The 16,532-nt window shown below is 37.7% G+C and overlaps 1 protein-coding gene across 1 annotated transcript in view; it reads left to right on the top strand.

The window, feature by feature from the left end:
• The window catches only part of EXOC5 (exocyst complex component 5), a 61,389-nt gene that overhangs the window by 2,491 nt on the left and 42,366 nt on the right, over window positions 1–16,532 (top strand). The gene's annotated exons all lie outside the window — the stretch shown is intronic.

Genomic DNA, 16,532 nt, shown 5'->3' with positions numbered 1-16,532 from the left:
ATTTTTCCACATTGGAGATGAGGTTAAATCAATACAAAATTATGCTTTCAATCCATGAAATTTCATAAAGTGTTAACTCTTCTTCTTTTAAAGTCTTGTTGTTGATCGTATGAGACTTCCTCTTATGATGTAAACACCCTCATACAACAAAATAAAACTCCAGGATATGATTTAGTAATAGATGTTTCAGTTATTTTAATAACACGTGTCCTGGAAATTGACCAGAATATCTTCATAGTTTCAACCCTTTTTGACAGACTTGCTGAAAAGTTCTATCTCCATGTTTACCTCAGGATGGGCATTGTAAATAGGAATTCCTGTGTGGTTTGGATTAATTATGTCCTCTGCATATGAAAAGTGGCTGAGGTAGTAAATTCTTCTTCTGTTGTCACAGATATTCCTCTCTTCTCTTACTGCATTACCGAGGACATTGTACTCTTACTGTTTTTCTCTGCTGTCATTCTTGGAGTCTTCTTTTTGGGCAGGCTACCTTTATGGATGAGTTCTTTGTTAACCAGGGTCCATTACCCATTCATTCAACAAATGTTTGTTGAGTTCCTATTAAGTTCAAGAGAAGATGCCAAGATTAATGAGACTGCATGTCTCAAAAGGAATGCCATAGAAATATTAATCCTATGAGATGTGCTGCAAAATAACCCAAATGGTTTAGAGGCCAAATAAGTTTTGGAAATGGGCATACTTTGTTTCATTAGAGGTTTACAACATACCTCCATATATTAAAGATTGTTATATTTTCTACTGCTTGTTAATTTTGTAAATTCCATGGAGCATACTTTGGGAAATGTTTAATTACATATAGAACTTGCCCTTATTATTAAATATGAGGAGAGAATATAGATGCATAGCTATGTACACTTGAAACAAAGTTGTAAATGGTGTCAAAGATAAAGTGCTGTAGGAGTTGAGAAGATGGAAAGATTACCTCTAGAAGTGGGAAAGGATTAAGAGGTGGCATTTGAATGATGTATAAAGGATCTGTTAGATTTGAGTTTGTGCAACTGCATGGAGGGACTTTCTAATAAAGTAGACAGACAATAAAAGCCAACACACAAAGGGAGGCAAGTATAGATCCTTGAGGCAAGGGGAAGAGTTCCACTTTGGCTGGAGTATAGCATGCATGAAGAAGAGGAGTGGCATGTAAGGTAATTTGGGGTTTAATTGTGGAGATCCTAAATGCCAGGATTAAGAATTTGACTTTTTTCTTTCCTGTGAATGTAGGTATCTTGATAATTGTGTTTGAAGTCAAGTAATTTAACTGTGGTAACAATGTTTGTTTTGACCTCCAGATTAGAATTTAAATAGCCAAGAACACATTTTTTGCACACAAACACATTTATGTTTCTTGGATTTTGAAACTAAGTTACAAAAGTTATTTAAATGTAGTGAAAAATCTCTCTTGTTCAATTAACTAGCTAAATATAAGTCAACATGAGATATGCAAGTAAGCACCACTCCTTTACCTTCTCGCTGCTGAAATGCTTCTTGTTTTAGCCATATTAGCTGTTAGATAAGGGTTTGTGGAACCTGGCTACCATTAATTAATTATCGTGTATTTTATGAAATGTGTTTATTCCCCAAACAATTATTGAGTACTAGGACAGAAGTCATTTCAAGTACTGGAGTTAAAAGATGGTTTGAGTTAAAAACCTACTTGGGGGAATGAAAGGAAAAGAACTCGGTTCTGTCAACACTCTATCACTAGTCTCAATTATTCATTTCTGACGCCACATGTGTACAGCTTTTACCCACAACAGTGCAGTTTTCCAGCAGACAGTGACCGGATGTTCTACAGTTCAGTTCAATTCTGACACTGTCTACTTGGAGTTAGCATCAGATCTCACAAGTTAAGGGCTCAGTACCACAGGAACGCCACCACTTCAGATACCAGTGGCAGTCCAGGTTGTTACCTGTGCTTCTAACAAACTAGCTGTAAATTAGAGGTTCTCATGACCACCTCCTCAGATTCGATAATTTGCTAGAACAGCTCACAGAACTCAGGAAAACAGTTTACAAACTAGATTATGAGTTTATTACCAAGGGATATGACTTGGGAACAACCAGATGGAAGAGATGTATGTGGCAAGGTATAGAGGAAAGAGCATAGCACTTTCATTCCCTCCCTGGGTGCACCACCCTCCCAGCACTTTGATGTATTCAGCAACCTGGAAGTTCTCTGAACCCCATACTTTAGAGATTTTTTAAAGATTTTTATAGAGGCTTTATCACTTAGGAATAACCAATTATTAACTCCGTTAATTCAGGAGTAGAGGGGCTTCTAATCATGCTTGATCTTTCTGGCAACCATCCCCCATCCAGGAGCCCTGTTGCTTCAGTAGAACAAAAGACACCCAGGAAATTCCAAGATTTAGGTGCTCTACGTCAGATGCTCCTATCAACCACATCACTCAAGAAATTACAAGGGTTTTAGGAGCTCTGCATCTGGAACCAGAGCTAAAGACCAAATATTAGAACAAAAGATGCCTCTAGCACATTTTTCACTTAGGAAAAAACAAAGGCTTTAGAAACTATAGTCAGGAGCTAAGTACAAAGACTAAAATGTATATTTCTTAAAATATGTATATTTTAGGGGCGCCTGGGTGGCTCAGTCGGTTGAGTGTCAGACTTCGGCTCAGGTCATGATCTCACAGCTCATGAGTTCGAGCCCCGCATCAGGCTCTGTGCTGACAGCTCAGAGCCTGGAGCCTGCTTCAGATTCTGTGTCTCCCTCTCTGCCCCTAACCCACTTGCATTCTGTCTCTGTGTCTCTCAAGAAAAATAAATAAAGGGGCGCCTGGGTGGCACAGTCGGTTAAGCATCCGACTTCAGCCAGGTCACGATCTCGCGGTCCGTGAGTTCGAGCTCCGCGTCGGGCTCTGGGCTGATGGCTCAGAGCCTGGAGCCTGTTTCCGATTCTGTGTCTCCCTCTCTCTCTGCCCCTCCCCCGTTCATGCTCTGTCTGTCTCTGTCCCAAAAATAAATAAACGTTGAAAAAAAAAATTTAAAAAGAAAAATAAATAAACATTAAAAATTTTTTTTAAATATGTATATTTTGTATGCATATATATGTATTTGTTATATTGCAGTATTACAGGGAGATATATATTGACAGATAATACAGTGTAGTACAAGTACACAATCTCTTCCTGGGATAATTAGGAAAGCTTTCATATAGTATTGACATATAAACTGGGTATTGATAGATGACTAGAAACTTCTCAAGCAGAAGAAGGGCATTCCAAGGCAGAGAGAGAAGTGACTAATTTTTAAGGTGAGCTGTGTTCAGGAAAACATTGAGTTGAGAAGAGATCAGGTCTGTCTGTGTATGCATGTTTTAGGCATGTGGCATGGTGGTTCGTAGCAAGGCATTTGGACCACAGAGGCAGTTTGGGGGAATCTTTGAGAAAGCCTTATAGGCCATGCTTATGGGGGCTGCCATGACTTTTGTTGGAGGCGGGTAGGAGTGGAGAGGCAGATAATTTTAATGTTACTGTGAAGAATGGCCTTCAATGAGGAAGAAATTGTTAGCTGGTAAAATAGAAGTCATACCCTGCCAGGCATAGTTCTTGTCTAGGCAGGTGAAATTCTGACCTAATTCGGTGGGGACAGAGAAAGCAGGAAATTTGGGAAGACATTTTGGAAGAAGAATCAAAAGATTTTGATTACTGAGGAGTTAATTCCAAATTTATGCAGTTAGAAAAGTAGGTGGTTGGTGATTGATTAACTGTGACAGAGAAAATAGGAAGGATCGTTTCAGAGGGAAGGGATCATGTATTCATTTTTTAAACCTATATTTTAAGTTTTTAAATTTTTTTTTTTTTTTAACGTTTATTTATTTTTGGGACAGAGAGAGACAGAGCATGAACGGGGGAGGGGCAGAGAGAGAGGGAGACACAGAATCGGAAACAGGCTCCGGGCTCCGGGCTCTGAGCCATCAGCCCAGAGCCTGACGCGGGGCTCGAACTCACGGACCGTGAGATCGTGACCTGGCTGAAGTCGGACGCTTAACCGACTGCGCCACCCAGGCGCCCCTAAGTTTTTAGTAAGACATCCTGGTGAAGAAGTCCAGAAGGCAGTTGGAAATATGAATTAGTATTTCAGAAAGACACCACAGGTGGAGATAACAAATTATTATGGGGATCTTCATCTTTTATGTGTGGCTGTTTAGACCTGGGAATGGATGACATCTCTCAGCTTTATTCCTTACTATTTTATGATCTTGGACAAGTTACCTGACCTTTCTGTACCTGTTTTCTTATCTGTAAAATGAGGATAGTAATAGTACCTACCTTAGAGAGTTATCTCTAAGATTAAACAAATTGATGTTTGAATGGAAATATGAAAATAGTAATTACAATATAGTTAACTATATCATATATATGCATTTTTGTTAAGGATATAATGAATCAAAAAAATGAACAATTCCTTGGATCCACGTGCTTAATTTTATTCCAAAAGTGTTTATTAAGTGCCTGTAATACATTGAATGTGTAAATTGGTAAATGCATTTGATTTGATTTGAAATGCTAATGTAACATTGTTACATACTTTAGGTGATGATTTTCATGGTCTTTGTATAATTTTAAAAGATACTGTAATAGAATGGAAAAATCTCTGGTTAGAATACTGGATTAATACCTTGACAAGGCTTAAATTTCATTGTCTCAGTTACTTATATATAAAAAGGAGTTGGAAGGGACTAGGGTAAGATGATATTTAATGACCATTCTAGCTTTAAAATTTTTAAACCTAATTTGTGATTCTTTTGAGACTGGTATAAAAAATGCCATAATGTTCTGTTACCTTTCTCTTTTGGGCATGGAAATCAGATGCTACTTTACTGTCAGAAGTGAGATATACTCTATTCTGAAGAGAGATTTTGTGTAAGAGAAACTAAAATGTTTCATAGGAGTCTAAAGTACCACCATGTAATTGTCTTCAAAACAGTTCTGCTAATAAGATTAATTGGCTCATTTTATCATAGTTTAAAGAGCTGCCATCTCCTTCAAGATGGATATTAAAAATGACTTTAGGGGCGCCTGGGTGGCTCAGTCAGTTAAGCGGCCGACTTCGGCTCAGGTCATGATCTCGCGGTCCGTGAGTTCGAGCTGTGCTGACAGCTCAGAGCCTGGAGCCGGTTTCAGATTCTGTGTTTACCTCTCTCTGACACTCCCCTGTTCATGCTCTGTCTCTCCCTGTCTCAAAAATAAATAAAAACCGTTAAAAAAAATTTTTTTTTAAAAAATGACTTTAAAAAACTAAAACTGTTCATCTCAGTGTTGCAGGTAGTTTTCAAATTTAACCTTGTAAAAGTTTGCCTTAGTTGTACTTAGGTGTCTTTTAAAAATTTTTTTAAATGTTTATTTAGTTTTGAGAGAGAGAGAGAGAACAGAAGCGGGGGAGGGACAGAGAGAGGGAGACACAGAATCTGAAGCAGGCTTCAGGCTCTGAACTGTCAGCACAGAGCCCAGTGTGGGGCTTGAACTCATGGAGTGCGAGATCATGACCTGAGCTGAAGTCAGACACCTAACTTACTGAGCCACCCAGGTACCCCTGTATTTAAGTGTCTTAATGTGCTTTGTCCTCCTACCTTTCCCTAGGTAGAATGAATCCATTTTGTGTGCTTTAAAAAAAAAACAACAACCACCAATACTCAATAAATGTAATTCATTTCTTAATCTGTCATAAAACACATAGTCTCATGAAAACCAAATCAAGTGGGGCTAAAAAAAGGAGAGGCAAAATGTAGTAACTCATTTAGTTCCAGTGTTAGAATTGCATAAGGTTCATATTTGGTTTCTGATAAAATTTTGGATTTATACTACCATAGAATGCTTGTTCTTTATTTTTGGCGTGTGGGGTGGTAGTACTGCCTTTCTGATTTTGTATGTATGAATCAGGGCTTGATTTTCAAGATCTTCTGCAGGGGATTTGGCCATGGTCCTAACTAGCAAGTGTTTTGATTTATTGTGCATCTGTGGTGCTCAACATTATTCTATTGACCACAATTGGAAAGCAAGAGAAATGTATGACATTTCAGCAGATGCTGCCTCTGCTTTCAATTTAACTGTGGGGAAGAGTGAAACTTACAAAAGTTATTGTAAAACAATAAATGATAAGAGTATAGTGTTCTGTGTTGAGGTTTGAATTTCTAAGCCTCTTTCGGGTTTAAAGAGTGAAGAAATCAGTGGAGGTCATGTAGGGAAGGAATTCTTCAAGGAGGAAATGGGAATTGAGCCAGGCTTTGAATAATTAGAGGTGTTTAATTGTGGGAGGAGAAAGAGTAGCCTTGTGGGATGAGTTACCTGGCCACATGTAAGGAAGCAGAAGTAGCATGGGTATGAAGAGAAGACTGAAATTGGCTGATGCTAGCTAGTGTGGCTGTTCATTTTGGGGAGCAAAGAAGTTGGGTAGGAAATGTAAGATAAGAATCTAAAAGGGTAAACAGAAGAGTGTGAACTTGATAGTTTAGGAATTGCATAGAGAAGTTTCTGATGAAAAGAAAGCAGTGCCTTTTTTTTAAATTTTATTTTTTTATGTTTGTTTTTGAGAGAGAGAGAGAATGAACGAACGTGGGAGGGCAGAAAGACAGGGAGACACAGAATCGGAAACAGGCTCCAGGCTCTTAGCTATCAGCACAGAGCCTGATGCAGGGCTTGAATTCGCCAACCATGAGATCATGACCTGAACTGAAGTCGGATGCTTAACCAACTGAGCCACCCAGGCACCCCAGAAAGCAGTGTTTTAAAGATTAGTTTGGCATGACATGCACAATAAATTTAAGAAAAATACCTTGTAGGTAGTACTTGAACCCATGGTTTGTTGGCTTAATAGGATACAGAAATACTTCTTTCAGAAATCCTTTGAGCCTTATTTTTTAAATAATTAATTAATACTTATTTATTTATTTTCTTACATAGGCTAGGGCAAAATATTACAGTTTCTTTGAGTTTCTAGGTGGTTGTAACACATTGTATTGGATCTGTTTTGGGAAAGGATGCTATAAGAAAATATAAAAGTTCACTTTTCTCAAACAGTGTTAAATTAGGGATTCATGTTCCTGTCCAGGGGCTTGATGTCTTAGTTTTTAATAGAAATAACTACAAACTCCATGTTTTTCTTGTCATTGGTAGCATTTGTAAAAAATATGAAATCAGTTTGACTACAATAATGAGTTACATAAAGTTGAATTTAATATAATAGCATTTTAGTCTATAGTGCATAATTCATAGGTATTTGTTTTTGTTGGGACAATTTTTGCTTTTAATTACTATAGTGAAAAAGAAGGTAAAGATAGAACTTTGTCAGGTTTGTGAAATTCTGAAAGATTTTTGGGGGGATTATTTACATGTATTTTTGAGAATCCTTTGGGGTGACTTGGTCATTTGGAGGTCTTAAAATCTGTTAATTTGGCTATCTTTCTTATTGTAAATGCCTCTGCAGCAACATTAAGTATTAGAGAGCAAGTTATTGGGATTCATTTGTTTGGTTTTGCTTTTTGCTTTTTTGGAACTTTCATTCCACTGGGAGCAGTAGCTGATTTATCTTAAACTCTAGTGATAATTTGCCTCTGAGATAAAACCTGCACTTTGCTTCCAGGACACTCCTTCACTCCTGAGTTTTCTTCCTCCTTCTCTAGTTCCTCCTACTTGGTCTCTTTTGTTGGATCCTTTTCCTTCATTTATCTCTGAATGTTGTTGGCATGCTCTTCTCCTTCCTAAATTTCATCTAGTTCTGAGATTTTAAATAACTCTAATTTTATATCTAGCTCTAGTTTCTTCCCTGTAATACACACTTATTTTTCTAATCATGTGCTATTTTCAATTACTGGTATATTTAATAAGCCTCCACAACACGTCATATGCAAAACAGAACTCATTTCCTCACTCCCTCTTGCATCTCTTTCCAGTCTCAGTAAATGACACTACCCATCATTTACACAGTTGTTCAGTCTGCATTCCTCCATGAATAATCATAATTTCCTTTTTAACTTTGTCTCCACATCCAATCCAGCAATTTGTGTGAATACATTCTTTAAAATGTCGTGAACCTGACCATTCTTTGGCATCTTCACCACCATCACTTCCGTTTGAGCCATTATCATCATCTCTCCATTGGACTACCACAGGGTTGCAGGTTGAGTTCTCTGAAAAGCAGACTTTGAGACAGAGTTTCGTGTGCAGAATATTTATTAGGAGATACCCTTGGTGTGAATATCTGTGAAGGGACAGAGTAAGGATGCAAGATCAGGCGTATGGAGAAATAGAGTTACAGTGTTGGCCCAGTGAGAGTGTTTTTGGCCCCTGGGGCGAGTTCTGAAACAAAAATAAACTGTCAGAGTTGTCCTGCTTTAGACCAAAATTGTCCCTATCTTAGTCATTTATATAGACCACCCTGGGAAAGGTATGATATTGAGTGAATTGATTCTCTGCAGTTGAGGTGATCCCTGAAAATACTGCCAGCTGAAGGCTCTCTACTGACAGCATGGCACTGATAGCAGCTAGAACAAGTCCCTTCTTGAAGGGAGATCTGGATAATACATCAGATAATACAAAGTGTAGCTTTGACAGTACCTGGATCAGTGTGTCTACCACAGACCACTTCTGTGCCACTAGGCTCCACTTTTTCATACGCATTTGGGGAGCAGCTCCTTTGGCATTCCAGTTGGGAGGAAAATTAGAAGAAGGTTAGTGGGATGAACTGTGGTTCCTACTATTGTGACTGGTTTCAGGTTGCAACTGATAATTCTCTCTTCTATGTTTCCCTTCTCTGTTCTCCATTCTAATACCCCCTTACTTTCAGCTAGTGCCTCCACTACTCTTCGTGGCTTAACTGGTTACCATACCCATCTTAGGCCAGGGTTGCTACACTTGTGTACTTTCAGAATTGGTCAAAGGAGTACCAAGAGTACTCCACGAATATATCTGTGTGTCACAAATACTGTTACGGCACCTATTGTGTAATAGCAGCCCTGCCTCCTGGTAATCAGAATCTGTTGCCTCTGCCAAGATGGTCACTCCTCTTCTTGCCTTTTATCCTCTGGATATAAGCAGCCAAAGCCCAGGCAGCACTTACAGTTTAATGGGACTCTTACTATATTCTCAGGCAAAGAGATCTTTGCCTCTGGACATCAAGACTCCAGAATTGTGGGAATAGCAAGTACAAATGGAGAGTCATTATAAGCAGGACCACTTCTGCTTTTATACTTTGTTCTCAGACTCTTGTTTTTCCTGTGGGAACATAGCATCATGTAAAGGTTTTATTTTATTTTTTTAAGTTTATTTATTTATTTTGAGAGAGAGAGAGCACAAGTGGGGTAGGGGCAGAGAGAAGGGGAGAGAATTCCAAGCAGGCTCCACGCTATCAGCACAGAGCCTGACACGGGGCTTGACTTCATGAACCGTGAGATCATGACCTGAGCGGAGATTAAGAGTTGGATGCTTAACCAGCTGAGCCGCTCAGGTGTCCCTCATATAAAGGTTTTAAATTTGGAATATATACCGCATCTTGTAGAATAGTGCTCCATCTTTATTGAGTTATTATCTCTGAACTGGCGCTTCAGCTATGCCTTCAGCAGACTGTTCCAGTGCCCTATTAGACTGACAGCTTCTGGGTGGTGTGCTTTGTGATATGACCAGTGGATCCATGGTTACCTTGTCTGCTGTAAAATGGGTCCTTTACTCTGATGTGTTATGTGGGATCCAGTGCCACAGGAACAGACACTCCCTCTGAGGAGAGGCATACCCAACTTGAATGTTTTTATTCTTGTCAGAATGAATTACTCATCCAAAATGGAAAGGAACCAGGTAATCAACTTGCCACCATGTGGTTGGGTTAGTAGTCTTCTTGAAGGATGGGGTGATTTCAGGGGCTCAGAGTTGGTTTCTGTCACCGTTAGGCTAGATATTCAGCTTTGACAGTACCTGGATCAGCCATGGTAAGTACGACCTCATGCTATGGGGGCCATGTTGTCTCTGTACTGTGTTCTTTCTGTTCATGTCCCCAGTGTGCTAATGCTGGGTAAAGGCTGGCTGATGTCAACTGGCAGAATCATTTTGTCTACTTGGTTGTTTGATTTTTCTTCCATGGTGGATGTCCTCTGGCGAGTGTTAACATGTGACACAATGATCTTCACACTCTGTGCCCACTTTCATGTGTCCATGCACATGCCTCTATCCCAGATTTCTCTGTCTTCAATCTTCCAGTCTTTGTCCTGTCATAGTCAGGCCCTTTGCCATTGTCTGTGAGTCCATATATATTCTAAACTAAGGTCAGTTCTCTGTCTACCCAAGATGATGGCCAGATGTCTTTACCAAAACTTTGACTATTGAGAGGATTTTTCTTGCCACTGAATTTTAAGGCTTCCCCTGAATGAAGTTTTAATTACTGCTGCTGTCCATTTTTAGTTGGCACCCACATGCCTAGCCAACTCTCTGCATGAGCCAAGTTCAGGCTGTTTCCTTCTCCATCAGCAGGTTGTAAGAGATGCCCCATAAGGCTATCCATGTAAATTGAAGGAGAGAAGCTAGCACAATAATGGTAGAAGTTTGGCTTCCTGCTTATGCAGTTTGCTTTCTGGTCCTATTCATGTTTGGTTCTGGGTCTACCACATCCATCTAGGTTAAACAGTTTCTCAGTCCATTGACATAATATCTTGGTGAGTCTTTTAGAACCCAACTCATGCTATGTAGTTCTGGATGCAGGTTCACTTCCTGCTCTGTGGTTAGGTGTGCTGTCTCTACCAGGGTCTAGTAGCACACTGGGAATTATTTCTCAAAAGGTGTGTAATCCTCTGCTGTAGATGGCATGATCTTGCTTTATTATCTCGCAGTTTGTGTTGGGATTATTCACTGAGGTTTGCCACAACTCCACGTGACATTGTTTCCCAATACTGATACCTTTAATACTTAAATTAAGACTGATTCTTTTAATACCATAGGGTCTGCAAAGTTGTATGGCCCAGACAGCAAGGTTGGTTGTATGGCCCCCACTTCTTCAGAGCCCTTTCTTGCTTTTGTGTCGCTTGGTATATGTGCCAGAGCATGTGTGCCCTGCATGCAGAACCTGGAAAGTCCTATCAGGTATTGTGTGTCTTTCCTTGTGGTGGGATGTGCAAGGTACAATAATTGTCCTTTACTTTGGGTGAGATGTCCTGGAGGGCCCCTGACTACCTTAAAATTTTACTGATTCAGTGTGCCCTGGAATCTTTGTATAGTATATACATGAGTACATGTATCTTACCAAGATTCCACCAATGATGTCAGTTATGTATGATGGATCAGTAAGGTGTTCTGCAGAATGTTCATATGGTACAAATCATGTTATAATAGGAGAGTTCACATAGTCCTGAAGCAAAGCTATAATTGTATACCACTGTCAGTTCTATGTGACTGTAAACTGTCTGATCCTCTTTTTTTTTTTTTTTCCAATAGGGACAGAAAATAGTGTATTTGCCATAGAAAATAATGTATTTGCCAAATCATTGGCCATATACCATGAGGCTTGGAGAAACTGTATCTGGTATGACAGATGTAATAGGCTACTTTTTGGTTGATTTTGAGATAAACACCTTTCAGGATTTATCTGGTTTTTGTAAAAACCCAGACTGATGAATTAAATTAGAAAATTGTGGGGAATATTGCCCGACCATCCTTTAGATAAGGGGTTGGCAAACGTATAGCCCCTGGGATAGATACCTGTTTTTAAAGTTTCACTGATATACAGCTGTGCCCATCTGTTTATGTATTGTCTATCGCTACATTTGTACTACAGCTATAGAACTGAATGGTGATAAGAAAGATTGTAAAGTACTTACTGTCCAGCTTTTTAAGAAAAAAATTTGCTGATCCTTGCTTTAGAGCCTTAAGAATGGCACTAAATTTTGACATTCCACTTGATTTACTACATTGAGTACAGAGGGGCAATTTCAGAGACTTCTTGGACTTCCTTACTGTGAAAGCTCTTGCTCTGTAGACCAAGGACCCAATGTGGGAATTATGTCAGCCATCAAGTGTGCCTGTCCTTCTTACATGTTTACGGACTGGGAAAATGGCCAGTAGTTGGGCTAATGGACCCATTGGATCAATGATGAGCTGGATCTTGGCTCTTGTATATCTTCACTCTCTTGAGTGCATGATGCTTGGAGTATCGGAATCAAGTATCGGAATCAACTAGGACTCTGTATACAACAGACCTCAAAATGTTTGAGTATTTCCCTTTACCTTGTGTACAGTTAGTTATTCAAGTAAATGGTTGTACCTCTTTTGGCGGGGGGAAGGAATAGTAGAATCATTACTGCATATACTTGCTAGTATATTGCAGAGTCCTTCATCCTGGGAACCTGCCTTTTCTTCGTTCATAGCTGAAAGTGTATCAAAGTGCATCCTACAATCTCTGGGCTCTATTACCTCTTGTACCTTATCTACAACTGTTCTCCCATTCACTCACTCTGCTAGTTACACTGGTCTCTTGTCATTGCTCACATACTGTTTGTTCTCTGTACTTGGAGCATTCCTTTCCTAGATGGCTTATTCCTTTAGATGTATTCAGGTCTTTGTTCAAAATTTATTTTCTTAGACGTTGTCTGATCACGTTTACCAAAATAACCACTTTAATCCATCACTCTGCATCCTTTTTAATTTTCTTCATAGTTCTTATTTATCATGTATCTGCTCGTTTGTCTGTCATTCCCTTTCATGATATCCATAAGGGCAGAGATTTTCTCCTGCCTTGTTTACTGCTATTTCCTTGGTTTATAGAATAGTCAGTAACATCTAGTAGGCTCTAAATGAATATTTGTTGAATGAAGGAATATTGTATTTTGAGAAAATTGAAATATTTCATATGAAAAATTCTAATTTTTCCCCATGTCAGTAATATTTGTTGATGTATGAGTTTTGGGGCATATATCATTTGATAAAACTTGTGTATTGAAATTAATGAACAGTGTAACATATTTAATTAGAAATTGCAACTACTATAGGGGCACTTGTACCCCAATGTTTATAGCAGCATTCTCAACAATAGCCAAATTATGGAAAGAGCCTAAATGTCCATCAACTGATGAATGGATAAAGAAATTGTGGTTTATATACACAATGGAGTACTACGTGGCAATGAGAAAGAATGAAATATGGCCCTTTGTAGCAACATGGATGGAACTGGAGAGTGTTATGCTAAGTGAAATAAGCCATACAGAGAAAGACAGATACCCTATGGTTTCACTCTTATGTGGATCCTGAGAAACTTAACAGAAACCCATGGGGGAGGGGAAGGAAAAAAAAAAAAAAAAGAGGTTAGAGTGGGAGAGAGCCAAAGCATAAGAGACTGTTAAAAACTGAGAACAAACTGAGGGTTGATGGGGGGTGGGGGGAGGGGAGGGTGGGTGATGGGTATTAAGGAGGACACCTTTTGGGATGAGCACTGGGTGTTGTATGGAAACCAATTTGACAATAAACTTCATATGTTGAAAAAAAAAGAAATTGCAACTACTGAATAATAAATAAAATTAACAAATGAGAACTATGATTATTAAGTATTTACATAGGTATGCATGTGCAAAAACTGACAGGGAAAAAGAACATTACTAGGTAAAGCTATTTAATGGAAGTATTGTGGAGTTTTGGAAGAGCTGACTACTTCGTAATTAATTTAGCTTTTTTTGAAAAAAAAAAAAAAACTCTAGATTTTACCAAAACTGAAAACTTGGACCTTTGAAATCAGATAAATCTATATGACCTTGGATTAAATAACCTTTTTGTATCACACAATTTCACAGGTATAAAATGAATGAATATTAATAAAACCTACCTTATAGAGTTGTATTAAATGATACTGAGTATGTAAAGTGTTAGGCACCTAATAAACACTTAAAAATTAGCTGCTGTCAGCATTTTGTCATTATTTAGGAGTAATTCATATGCTTGTCAGATTTCCTGAAGTTTGTAAGTAGCTGAGTTTCTAAAGATCTAAGTATTCGCTCTAAACATAAATTCCTTGATCTTGAGTCAATGTTTCCCAATTTATGTATGTAAATTAAAAATTATTAGACATATGTCAACTTTTGTTTCAACACAAATGAAATTGACTAGAGAGAGGTATGATTATCTAAATGATGATATGTTTGCTAAATGACTTAATTGTTATTTCAGAGGGTCAAAATTTTTCCTTTGCAGGATATCTAATTCATCATTAGGGTTTAATTCTCAAACATGTCAGCACATGGATAAACTGATTTATTTTTTAAGTAGTTAACAATATTCTTTATTTTCTATGCCTTCCTCGTATCAGATAGCTTTCCTATAATGGAAATCTTATGAGAGAAACTGGATTAATATAACTGCTATTTTTAGTTATTTGACCACTATAAAAGAGCCTCTTGTAGGTAAAATATAAAAAGTCTTTAAAATTTTTTAATGCCCATTTATATTGTTTTGTGTTCTTACTGTTTAGTGTTTACTTTTTTTGGGGGGGGGGCAGTCAGCTATATTAACGGTCGTAAAAGCTGTATGGTTTTCTTATAAGATATGATCCAGTTTGAAAGTTGATATTAGATCTTATGTATAGATAGGCATATGACAGTTTATCAGTTGTCTGAGAAAATTATTAGTTTACATTATTGATGGGTCATACAATTAGAATGTTTATAAATTTAAGTAGAAATTTCAAAAGACATGATCAGTGATGTGTGTGGGCCTTCATGTGACAGTTTTCTCCTTTTTAGCTTCAGCTGTTATCCTTACGACCTAACTTTAGGTACAAGGAGCTACTTGTAGTTTCCCATATTTGCCATTCAGTTTTACCTAGTAATAGAATAGTATGACTTAAATCTCAGCCCAGCTTGTGTTGTCTTGAGTAAGTAATTAACCTCTCTTACTCTCAGTTTCCTCATCATAAAGTGAGGATGAAATAGGACCTCCCTTCTAGGTCTTATGAAGAGAGTAGTAAATGAGGTAATGCGTGTAAACTGTTTACGTGAGCTGTTATTCTTGCTGGTACATATTCCTGTTTTTGGTACATATTCCTGTTTTTATGATGATGGTTATCCATAGTCTGACTGAAATTCATCCTCCCATTCCTCCTCTCACATCAGACTCACGTCATGAACCAGTCTCTCGAGTACCAGTGTGATGATAATGATAAAAAGAGCAAACTTCTTATCTGTTGGCGTTAATAGTCACCTCTCTTGTTCCATCCAGATAAGCTCTTTGTGATCTATCCATCTTCTCAGTTCCACAACTAGGTTAAGTTCTATCTTCTTTTTCCCTAATGATCTGGAAAGATATTTGTTCCATTTTTGTCTGGATGATTTTTCTTCTTTCTTTTGGTCTCAGCTTAAGTGTTAAGCTCTCAGAAAGTTTGCCAGTTGTAATTCCTGTGTCTTACCAGTCTTCTATCCCTTAGTGTCTTCCTGTCATCTCTGTTTCTGTTGTATAGTCTTGGATCCAGGACTTTTTTTTCCCCTTACATTTATCACAGTTGTAACTAGTTATTTCTGTAATTGTTTAATGTTGGCATCCTTACCTAGAAGATCATTTCTTTGAGGCCTTTCAGGAACCCTGTCTATTGAATTACAATTTGTATTCTCAATACCCACCACTGTGCCCAGCACATAGCAGTTGCTCAGCAAAATTTGCTGAATTAATAAATAACCCCTTTTTTGTTGTCCAATTACCTGTTGAGGTAGCGACTTATTCAGCAGTGTTAATATTAAAGTTTGGGCACAGGTTCTTAATTTTACTTATCACATACTTTTGCATTCTTTATAATTTCTTCTCTATTAGGTTGTGAGTTTCCTGAGGTTGCAGTTTTTTAATACATCTTTTTATTCCAAAGCCTAACAGCGTGCTTGGCACTGGAAATTTTATTGTTTAATGAATGTTTATCAATGAAAATATGTTTTTAAGATATGATTAACAAATAGGAAATTTTGCAGATAATAAGAATTCAGACTGGAATCACCAGCAAATGGTAGCAGTCTAAGTTACATGCTAAGTGGGAAGCAATACAGGATACCCATTTACATGAAAGAAGATGGTATGAAAAATATGTACACTAGCGTGTATTAGTCTAAAAAATTCATTGTCAGCTGCTAATGGTAAACATTTGAGTGTTTATTTTCTTGATTGGATCATCTGCTCTAATATTCTTTTTTTCATAATAAATGCTTTTTTTCTCAGAAAATTTAGAAAATTTTGTATCCTACTTTTTTCAGTATTATAGATGAACATTTTTTTCTCATTGCATGATTTTTCAGCATGATTTTAATAAGAACATGGTTTTCATCCTGGAAGTTTGTCATAAATTTTCAGTAATAATTTCATTAAGTATTTATATGAACAATTTTTCAGTATTGTACATAATACTTACTGGATGTTCTGTAAAAAATTTTGTGTTCATATCTGCTTTTCCCTTAGAATTTTAAAAGTAGAATTACTAGGTTAAAGGGTATGAGTATTTGTAATACTGTTTATGTTACTAAATCATTAGTTATTATCCTTTAAAAATATTGTACA

This window comes from Leopardus geoffroyi, chromosome B3 (genome assembly GCF_018350155.1).
Source record: "Leopardus geoffroyi isolate Oge1 chromosome B3, O.geoffroyi_Oge1_pat1.0, whole genome shotgun sequence".
Taxonomy (NCBI): Eukaryota; Metazoa; Chordata; class Mammalia; order Carnivora; family Felidae; genus Leopardus; species Leopardus geoffroyi.
Note: the sequence above shows the minus strand (reverse complement) of the source record. Positions and strands in the feature narration are given on the sequence as shown.